Genomic DNA, 12,013 nt, shown 5'->3' on the forward strand with positions numbered 1-12,013 from the left:
TTGAGCTGTCTCTTCCCCCATCCTCCCATTCAGGGTAACTGTTACATGTAAAAATCATCTTCATAATCATCATTGTCATTGTATTCATAATCATCATCACCATCATCATCCTATCTCTCTCTCTCTCATGCTTACATACAGTCCTATCATCACTAAGCTGTTCTCTCCCTTCCTATGTTCCCTGTCTCAGCCCCATGCCCTTGCTTCCATGTATTTAGTCCCTCTCCTCCACATTCAACCCTTAGACTAACACGAGACCTACTCATTCCACTCTACTGTGTCCCCAAGAAAGTTCAGCCTGTTCTAATAGTTTCAGTTGAGATTCTATCTCCTTGGAAGGTTGGTAAATGCATTATATCTCATTATAAGAAATTATGCATGAGTTTAAAAAAATAAAAGAGGAGAACGATCAAGTTTTTGGCATATCTTTTCAAGCTATTCTCTGGGTCGCATTTCTACTTTATGAATGCCTGCTTCTGTATTTGCCAGTAATAAACCAGCCAACAAATCCCAAAAGAACTTGAAAAAGATACCATGCCATAAGACAGAATAAAACAAGAAAGTTCTCTTTCTAGGTGTCAAGCAGTGAACACTATGTCATCTAGAGTTTCCTGTTTTAAAAATCAAGACAGTTGGACATAAATTAAGTCTCCTATCTTTGTTGCAGTCATAGAAGGAAACTGTTCCTGAGTATGAGGATTTATTATTCATTGGTGAATGTCATTTTTTAAAGCTACTGAACTCAACTCAGGTAGACTGAAAGATGAGAAGGATTTATTTACAGACCAAAAATGAGAGTTGGGTTAAAATGTATTCATTATTTTGTTATAAAATCTGAAGTACATAACCATTTACTTTTTAAAATCAGATGTTTCTTAATACTTTAGAGTTATAATTATTTAACTGTTCATGGTAAAATAAGTTAGACAATCTAAAATTTATATATTTTTTGAGTTTCCTTTTATTAAATATACTACTCAGGCTCATTTTAGTCTCTCTTCCTGGTTTCTCCTCATCCTGATGATCTCTGTTTGTTCCAGAGCTAGGTCTTGAATATTTTCCCCTCTCTATTTCCATTCACTCTATGGGTAACTGTCAACCAGTCTCTAACTTTAAATAATATCTATGTGCTGATGTCTCTCAAATTTACATCACCAGCCTAGTTCTTTGCCCTGAAGTCCAGACTCATATATTCAACTTCCTACTCAACATCTCCATGTAGATGTTTAATAGGCATCTCAAACTTAACCTGTCCAAAACTGATCTGATCTCCCCCTGTCACTCCAAACCTGCTACTGTCACAGACTTTCCCCATCATCATTAATAGCACTCCATTCTTCCAGTAATTCAAGCCAAACTTCTTGGAGTAATTTCTGACTCCTTTCTTTCTATTACAGCCATACATAATCCATCAGAAAAATCTGTTAGCTGTACCTTTGAAATATATTCAAAACTCATCTAGTTCTTACTTATTCCACTGCTGACATCCTGGTCCCAGCAACCATCATCTCTGGCCCAAATTGCTACAATAAGTCCCTAACTGGGCTTCTTCCCTTGTTCCTATTCAGTTCTGTAGAAATGATTTGTTGCCCAATTCACCTATGCTCACTGATTAATTTCTTCATAGTCATTTCTTCACTGAGACTCAGAAGGGTTCTGATGCATACACACTATCTGCATTTCTCCTCATTTTTACCTGGATTATGTCTCCCTTGCTCTCTGAGCTGTAGCTAGCTAACAATAGCTTCTTTGATCTAAAGCAATCCCCTCAACAAAAATGGAAATAGAATATTGGCCTTCTGGATTACATGGTCATGTTCTTGAATATAATTAGGATGTAATACATTCATTGGACTGCTTTATAGATAAAGAGGATTACATTTAATGAAATACATTGGAAGAGTCAGATTAGTTGCTATTGGCTCAAAGCTGTTGATTTAATTAAGACACCAAGTTAAGACTAAGTGAAAGAGAAGTCACCTCTTCCTTGTGAAGATTCATAATATTTAATATTATTGCCATTGTAGCCTCCCTGACAAGAAAAAACATTAGGAGCAAAATGTATGGCAAACAAGGTATAGAAGCAAATTTTTCTATAGCTTTGGAATTGGCCACCTAGATGCTCAACCAAGGAGAAAAAAGTTTCAATACCCATTCTATAAAAAAAAATCATAAAGATAATAATAAATTGAAGTCCAGATACCCCCTTCATGGCTAATTAAGTGTGTTCTAACTAACTCATCTCTCTTAATCATAACTTCAGGCACCCCACTCCCAATTTATATAAGCAGCAAAAAAGAAAGCAAGGCAGATCAAGATCTAGATCTATCCATCTATCTGTCAATCTATCTGAAACTGTTGAAGTCAAAAGTTGTTCAGTTTTTTCATTTATCTCCCTATAGGAAGGAGGATGCTAGTCTTTTTCTTCTCAATCCAAGTTGAAGGGAAGGGCTTTAGAAGAATCCCTCATAGAGAATGGAGTTGCCTGGGAGAATGAGAAACAAGAATCCCCAGGTGGATATCTGATTATACAATGTAGTACTTGCTGATCTGTCTTCTGTGCTGATTGAACAAGAGGAGGAAAAGTGGTGAAAGCTGACAGACTGAAGACGAGGAAAGCTGTCTAGTTCAAACAATTTGGCAAGTCAGTGATATGCATTTCCTATGCATTAAATGAATACTAAAGAAGGTACCCAAGCTTGGCCACCAACTGTAGGAAACTCAACAGCCTGAAACCATAGGGTATACTGCCAGGGGTAGGAGCAAGGAAGTTACTGGAAAAGGTTGAGCTCCTCCTATAAGAAGCCACCTTCCCCACTCTTGGTCTTTCCAAAGGACACATTTATTCTCATGGAGAACAAATATTTTCCATATCTGACAAATAAAGGCATCAGGGAACAGTCAGGGGTAATGAGGAAAACAGCCATAGCCAGGAAAGACTGACAGCACAATCTGTCCTGTCCTAGTCCTGACACATCACAAGGAAAAGAACCTAAAAGGAAGAGGAAGGAGTCAAGACAAGGGGGGAGACTATTCCAAGTGCTGAAGTGAATGGAGGAATGAATCAGCAAGTTCTGATTCTCCATCAGCACCCTTCTCCCCATCTTCCAAGCCTCTATGGCCACTGCTCAAGGATGGACCTTGGATGGATGGGTGGAGAGAATAAGATAAGAATTTTCCACTGGGCTAGACCAAGTTTTTTAATACTGAAAGTGATGAGAATATTAGAGGATCTGTCCAACATTTTTTTAAGAAGATGGAGATTTGCCAGTGCATGCTTGAAAGCAGCAAAAGGAAGGAAGGAAGGAAGGAAGGAAGGAAGGAAGGAAGGAAGGAAGGAAGGAAGGAAGAAAGGAAAGGAGAAGAAAGGAGAAGAAAGGAAAGGAAAGGAAAAAAGGAAAGAGACCATTTCTGTTTTTGTTCCATCAATTTCAGAATGCACCATAAAATGTTTGCTCAAGCAAGAACTTCCTTGCCCTCAGAGGAAAACTTTCTGCATCACTATGGCTTATTCTCATTCTTACTCTCTAATGGGTTATCTGAGAGAATTCTTTCAGTGAATAGGATGGGATGGAAGTCCTTGAAGAACTTTTGGGAGAAAAGGCTGAATCCACATGCCTGATGAACTTTCCCTTTGAGTATAAGAGTTTTTTCTCTTGAACTCAATTAGCTTCAAATGAAAGGAAACCCTTCTCATTCACAGATATTGCATTCTCTTTGGAGGGACTTCTTTTGAGGGAGCAATGAGAGTGACAATCCAAGGCATAGATCAGAATTTATTTGTGGTTCTCATTGAGAGAATGTGTGTACATCTAAAAATAAACCCCACTTTTAATTACGTGTTTATGTAGTATTAAATTCCATCCTCCTGGAGAGCTACCCTAGGGAAATGGAAGTACTAACAATCTGCAAGGTTTTGCTCCCACTGTTGGGGCAGGGGAGAGGGGGATGAGACAGAGAAGGGATAAGGGGGCAATGGAAGAAGGTGCAGAGCTGTGCCTGTTTCTCTGTAACCCTGGCCCTTTAATTTGTGTGTTTCTGGTTTCTCTTTTTATCCTAAATTCAGACCCAACATGTTTCTCATTATTTTCTTTGAAACAATACCCAACCTCTCTGAGGTTGAAGAGAGTCAGTGATTACTTCCCATACCTATATCCCTAAAGCCAGGTAGGGTAGGGAGAAGGATGGAAACATCAGTGTTTGATAACCTGGATGTGGTATCTAGATTTTATCATGCACAGCTCCACAGAAAGGCTATCTCTCAGACCAAATGTTAGAATACTCACTTTGTAATTTCACTTATAGCCAAACCCCTGAGATCAAAGCCATCTCTTCCCATCCACAAATCCCTTGTGAGCACCTAACTGCCGCTTCTCAGATGAAAGAGCGTCTCCTGCTGTGGAACACTAAACATTATCTGAATTTTATCTGAATGTAGGCTGAGGCACTTTTGACTCTTTCATACAGGTCTTAAAACATACTGGCTATTTTGAATTTGTCCGTTCTACTTAAAGCAACACAGAAATGAGTCAGCACTCCAACGCAAATTATTTATAACAGACTTTCTTCAGACCTTAGAGAAATAAAAGTAGATAAATGAACTATGCCTACTTTATATTGGTCATGCATGCCCTGTTTTTATTGCCAAAGACAAGGGGGCTTAGAGGCAACAATCTGTATTTCACTAACAGATGCAAAACACCTCTTTATCTCAGGAACCTGAGACATTATCCAGGAGAATCTTGACGCTACAGACCAGTCATATCTTAGATTTGGTCAGTGGTCTATGGGCTAACAGCAGCAAAATGGCCTGTGAAGACAGGGTGGGGGGAGGATCATGTTCACAATGGAGCTTTCTGGATCCCACCTTATAATTACTAGAAGTGTATTCTGGAAATATGCATTTAACAAGTTCCCGAGGTGCCCACTAAGGTTGGAAAGGCTTCAAAAGGAGTAACCACTGCATAAAACCATGACGTCTTCTCCTTCTTCCTCCAAAAAGTGTAAGCTTCAGACACACAGAACTGTTGGACTCTCCCTCATACACATTAGTATTTCTCACTTCCTAACTCTGCTCTTTCTGTCCAACTCTCCCTATCTTCTATTCTTGTTCTTATTCTTGTTCTTGTTCTTCTTGTTCTCCTCCTCCTCCTCCTCCTCCTCCTCCCTCTCTTCCTCCTCCTCCCTCTCTTCCTCCTCCTCCTTTTCCTCTGTCTTCTCCTTCTCCTTCTCCTTCAATCTAAATTCACTTCTGACAAAATTGCCTTTAAGAATTCTTTCCATTTAATGTCCTTAGGATGTTATCTGACCCTGCCTGTGTTGCTAGACTGTCTACCCAGCTTAAGCATGTACTTGTACTGCATGTTAGCTGTGTCTGTCTTCTTTATAGAGTGTGTGTCTCTTGAGGGCAGAGGAAATATCACATGAATATGTTTTTTAATTTTAGCACCTGGCACAATATCGTATATATAGCAGAAACTAAACAAATCAGGCTCTGAGCTGACAATGTAAAGCCTGGTTGGGATTCTCTCTCTCCCTCTCTCTCTGCCTCTTTCTCTCTCTCTCAATGTAACTAAATAAACATTTTTTTTAAACGGTGTTGCTAGAATTTCACATTTGTATTAAAAAACCTTTGGGTTGAATATTCTTTCCCCCTAACCATCCATCTTTGTCTTCATCAAATCTACCTTAAAGAGAATAAGATATGTTTAATTAAATGTCTCTTATAAAAAGGAATCCAATACATCTATCTTGGAAATAGTGCCTTATTTGGAATTTTAAGATTCAAATTCGAATCTCACCTCTGCCACTACCCAGGTTTGTGTTTCTTGTGAAGTTGTGTTTCATGCTTTTTTCCTCATCTGCAAAACTGGCAAAGGAAAGAAACCAGCATTTTTATGCTACAAGATTATTAAAGAATCAAATTAAGTAACGTATATAAAAACATACTCCAAACTGGAACACATGTCTCTCTTAGTTGGTATGGCAGAAATATGTAGCTGTTCATCTTTAAGCTGTGTTACCCTGTTCGTTATATAGAATTGTAGATGGGGAAACAGTTACCCAGCTGAAGGACTTCTCACAGCTTCTTTTGCAGTTAGATATGACCGTGTGAGTAAGCAGAAGTAGTATAAATAATGTGTAGGCCATGGTTCATAAAAAGCATACACAGACTTGTCTTCCACACTCTGTTTCCTTTCCGGACAACTGAAATGGAAATAACCTGCAAGGCACTCTAGGAAGTCACACATTGAAAGTGGCCAACCCTTTCTCATCCTGTGTCATGAGAATTTGGGGGGGGGGAGGCTATCTTGCTAGTAGAGTGATCTCATTATACTGCCACATGATTGTGTCAAAGAAATATTTCACCAGAGTTAGAGGCAAGGAGGATGTATGACTTTATTCAAGACTTTTGCAATAGAAATTGAACTCAGTTGCACTGAGGGATGGTTTAAGGGCTGAGGTGGGCTAGTGGAAAAGTATTGAAGGAAGTTAGGTGAGTCGTCTGGAGTCTTAAGTCTGTCTAAAGTTTTGTCAATTTGAAGGCCATTTTGGTCAGGTGAGAAATAAACTATTTTGTTAAGCTATTAAAATCTAGGTGTTTATTTATTTTACCAGCTACAGATATCTTAATGTAAACAGTTAAAGGAGAGAATGACCCAAGCAGAAATAGTCCATCCCAGCCTTTGCCAAAATGCAGTGATATAATAATGAGTATCGGTCAATACCTACTTAATTTGATTAAATTAAACTATTTTTTTTCAAAAGGTTGCATCTTAAACCGCCTTTTAATTTTCTTCCCTCTACCCGTTCACCTTTATCTTCTACCTGGATTAAAGCTTTAGCATTAGTCTGTGTTGAAAATGATGCCCAATATAGACAAGATCTCCAGATTCTATTTTCTATTTTTTCCTGTGATATTTCACAAACCTTTTAGCCTCAGCATCAAATCTTATTATCTTTCTATGTAAGATTCCATCCTGTTTTGTGCTCCCCATTATGGGAGTGGAATCACCATCCATCCATTACAAGCCAGGGGCCCAATGACCAGTTGAGATTTCATCTTGCTCACTCATTGCATGTAATTAATAAATGCTTTTGAGTCTACCTCCTAAATATCTCTTGCAGTCAGTACTTTCCTATTACCATCATATCTCAGCATCTGATGATACCTTCTCTGCATAATAGTATATGATCTCATCAACTCCATATGTATTGCCCTTAGTCCACTTTACATACAATTGCCACTTAAATGAAAATCTTTTTCTTTATCTCTCTCTCTCTCTCTCTCTCTCTCTCTCTCTCTCTCTCTCTCTCTATATATATATATATATATATATATCCTTTGTCTATAATTTTTCAATTGCCTGTGGTTGACTTTCCATAATATAGGTTCCCAGGTTTTTTTCTACCTTTTTTCCCCTTTAATGTCCCATCACTTCTTGGTTCCCTAAAAAGATACTGGCATTGCTAAATATTGTGCTAACCTAACTTTGTACTCTTTTGGAAACATTGTTATGCCTATCTCTCTCTTTCCTCCTGATGAACCTGACTCATCCTTGAAGGCTCAAATTAAGCAGATTCTCTTCTTTGAGGACTTAATTCATCCCCTTTTCCAGACCCCTGCCCCATGAACATATCTTGTTTTATAGAGTTTATGACATGCTTACTTTATGTTTCTGTGTTTTGCATGTGAGAAGTGTGAGGAAGGCAAATTGCCTCTGTTCAAATCCTTGCTGGTTGAGATGTAAAGGGAAAGAAAATTCTTCTCTACCCATTAATTTCCCAACTGGACTAAGAATTACATTTACATGAGACAGATTAACAGGAGGAAAAAAAAAAGTTTTATTACATGTGCAAGGAGGCCAAGTAATGAAATTGAAACCTAAAGAAATGATCAAGGCAGGTAGTTTATATACTTTTTCTACAAAGAGACAATGAATCTCTGAGGATTTGGCAGGACAAAGAAAACTTTGGGAGCTTCAGTTGGTAGGAAATTCTAAACAGAATTTAGACCGGGGTAATAAATTAACAAGCGTTACTTATACAGCCTCCTTGGCTGTAAATTTACCATCTCTGGTGATAAGGATGTCTCTCTACCTCCTGGTACAGGGAAGGTACTCTTCATGTGGGAGACTTATTTCTTGCTTTCAGGGGGACAGAGAGGAGTCTGAGTGTCCTTGAACAGACAGTCTATTAAGTAACATTTATTCAAAATAAGCAGTATGCCAAAGAGGCTCATCTCGGGGTGGTCTGCCTTGACCCCACATATGCAAATTATTTAAATACACATCTAGCTTTCTTTTTTTCCCCTATAATAATAGTACATATGGCTAGATTTTCCTGAGCCTCATATAAAATAATTCAAAAACTTTTCATGCAGTTCCTGGCACACCCAATAAATGTCATTCGGTATGTTTATGTTATGTTAGATGTTTATTCAATAAATTTTAATTAGTACAAGTAATACGAATACCACACAAACACATACCTGGCACACAATTGTTGGCATGACTAAAATATGAATGCATAAATGACGAATGAGTGAATAAATGAAGGGGACTTTCAAAATACTTTGTGTGGTCTTGATCTCCCTGCTTTGTGTATATTCCAGTTTCCCGTATTCAGACAAGGATTAGTTACTGTTTTTTACAGAAATCTGTCTCAGATTGTGTTGTCTTTATACCCAGAGGTACATAATCTGATCTTAGTTGTTAAATGTGTAAGCATTTAGTACATCTCAATAGCTACATATTTATTTTCAGAATAATATTTTGGGAAATATTTGGGGAAAAATTATAAGCTTCACTTAAAAACTGATTTCATGGATATTTTTGTTCAGGGCAAGTCTAAAAATGTCATTTAAGTTAAAATATAAGTGAATCTATATGAAGAAAGTTATTCATTTAATATAAGCTATGCATGGATATTGCAAAATTACGAGGTGTAGGCCATTGTCTTATTACCTTTGGGTCTGTATGGTTATCCCCTTTACAGTTAAGTTTCTCTTTACAAGTTCAAATCTTTGTTACTAATATTATTAGTAGCTCTTTGCTCCAAAGCTCCCACTCCCTCACATGCACGCATATGCTCTCTCTCTTTTTTCCCTATATTCTATACTTCTGTCTGTTTCAGGTAGATTTCTACATCTCTTTCCTCTGTACTTGATCTCCCTTATTTTTCCCTGCATTTTGTCGTCTCCATACTCTGCTGCTCTGGCTACACTGTGGCTTCTCCTTGTGCACATCCCCCTGCCACCTGCCTGCTAGTCACTATGATCATGAGGCTGGTCCTGACTGATCTGCACTGAACACCTGTCTCTCTCTCGCGTTTCACACCTTCTCGGGGAGTCTGTTCCCATACTTTTGGAATAATAATTTTGGGGAGTTTCAACCCTGTGTGTAAGAGAGACAGGCTGCTTCGGAACATGTCATAAGTTAACTAGAAGACATACCTTTTAGCAGGGTCATCATTCAGAAAATTCCTTTCAGGGAGCTGACAGTAACCACATTTTTATGTTACTCCTTTGCTTTAAAGCCCTCTCCTAACTGCCTCCCTCATACTTTGGAGAGAGGGACCAGCTAAAATGCTTCTGAGTATTTTACTTTTTAATCCTTTATGGCCCATTACTCAATTGTTAATTTTATGACTGATTGCCTCTTTTAACGATGATTATACTGAAGTGCACAAATCCTTGCCTAAAACAATATGAGTCCATGACATATTTAGGATTTCTGTCAGAAATTCTCCATAATTCTAGGACCTTCTCTCACTAAGATACTTTACTCTGTCTTTTAAAATATGGTAATTTAAGTGGCTGTTATGCACATAATTTTATTTTTGAAATACATAATAACCCTACAGGAAACCTAATTATGAGTCATTGTAACAAAGAGGAGTAAATAATCCTCATGGAAATGGTCTCCTTTGAAAGCTTTTTAGGAAACAAAATTAAATTCTACTAAGGAAGAAAATCTATCTTTTTTAATGTTTATTTTTGAGAGAGACAGAGCACAAGTGGGAAAAAAGGGAGAGAGAGAGAGAGAGTGAGAGAGAGAGACAGAACCGAAGCAGGCTCCAGGCTGTGAGCTGTCAGCACAGAGCTCGATGCAGGACTCGAACCAGAGACCACGAGATCATGACCTGAGCCAAGTTGGACACTTAACCGACTGAGCCACCCAGGCACCCCAGAAGAAAATCTAATTTTATCTGAAAGATTTTCTTTTGCATACAAATAACAAATTTTGGCAATTTCACATAAAAATACTTTTCTTAAATGGATGTTTATAGTAATGCTGCGTTCCTAGGCCAATTTATAAATATTTCCTATTTTCTTTGGGTTGTATCAAATTATTTCAAAAATGAAAACTAGTAAAAATAGTGTCTGGAGCAATAGATTTTAGAAATTTTGTAAGGTAAAACAAAAAGAAATAAGTAAACAACAAAAATATAAACAAATGGGATAAAGTTTAAATGGAACTATTTAAGAGAAAATAAAAATATAACCTAGTAAGTCTTTGGGAATGCTCTCTAATATGTTGAAAAGCTAATAGTATATATTTGATCTTTTTTCTTTCTGAATAATTTTTAGTAATTCAAATACTCTTTGCTCCATTTTTTGTTTTCTGTGTGTACGTCCTGAAGATATGGAGTAGGTTAAGGCAGCTGGGCTGCAGAGTAAAGTAGAGAAGTTGAGTGTAGGCTAGAGAGCATAAAGAACAGCTAGATGGGCAGGGCCTTATGTGTCAACAGGGATGGAAGCCATTGAAGGGTGTGGTCAGATTTGAGGTTTAAAAACACCACTCTGGTTATAGCATAGAGATTATAGCATAGAGGATAGTTAATGTAGATGAAAAGGCCAGTTAGAAGGGTTAGTTATGAGGGTGTACTGCAGAGATGAGATTATGATATGATAATTTTTTTAATGTTTATTTATTTATTTTGAGACAGAGAAACCACAAGCAGGGGAGGGTCAGAGAGAGAGGGAGAGAGAATCCTTGTTGTCAGCACAGAGTTCAATGTGGGGCTCAAAGTCACAAACCCTGAGACCATAACTTCAGCCGAAATCAACGGTCACCCAACCGACTAAGCCACCCAGGCACCCTGTTATGATAATTGACACTCAAATGGCAGCTATACAGATGAAAAAAACAAGAGATTGAGGATAGGTTGGATATGAGAATAAATGGTAAGGATTAAGGAAAAATGAAAATGCTTACTTCTAGCTTCCTGGTTTATGCAACTCTGTGGCTGGTGATTTCATTTACCAGTACTGGGAGATAATGGGAGAGGACCAATTTTGAGGGCCTGTTTTGTAAAAAAAAATAATTTTAAAGTACTTTTAATAAGTACTTATTAATAAGATTTAATAAGCCTAGTGTACTTTGAGGAGTTGCTTTTCTCTGGACCGGGTTTATTCGTCTCCAAAATGAGGTATTTACCCCAAAAGACCCAATCAGTACCTACTGGAATTACAATGTTATCATTGTGATTTCAATTGTGTATAAATTTACAGAAAAGCAGAAAATTATATACTTGAAATTGTAAACTGAGGATTTGAATCTGGTGTTAAAGGAAAACGGATGAAAATAGACATCTAGGGAAGGGGATGGTATAATGAAACTGTAATTTGAAGGATATTATTCTGACAGCTGGACTGAAGCAAGAGAGAAATCAGTGGATGGGAAATCAGGGAAGAGGCAGAATCAATGAAGGCCCAAATTGTAGTAGGAACTCTGGAATAAGCAAGATTAGAGTTTTAGGCAGTGTGTAGCATTAATTAGCAGTATTTGATAATGTAAGTCAGAAAATGAAAGGGAGACAAACTAAAACTAACAATTTACATTGTTTTCAAGCTTTGAACATGAAAATGATGGAGACACAAGCATGTATTTAAAGGATATTGTTAGGACACTTGAGGATATTGAGTTTATCTGACATGCTGAGTGCATAACTATGCCATATTTCAAAAAGTAAACTAATTTTTCTAAGAAAAATAATCATTCAGCAATAG

The 12,013-nt window shown here is 37.5% G+C and overlaps 1 protein-coding gene across 1 annotated transcript in view; it reads left to right on the forward strand.

The window, feature by feature from the left end:
* The window catches only part of CSMD3 (CUB and Sushi multiple domains 3), a 1,276,067-nt gene that overhangs the window by 843,648 nt on the left and 420,406 nt on the right, over positions 1-12,013 (forward strand).

This window comes from Lynx canadensis, chromosome F2, assembly GCF_007474595.2.
Source record: "Lynx canadensis isolate LIC74 chromosome F2, mLynCan4.pri.v2, whole genome shotgun sequence".
NCBI lineage: Eukaryota > Metazoa > Chordata > Mammalia > Carnivora > Felidae > Lynx > Lynx canadensis.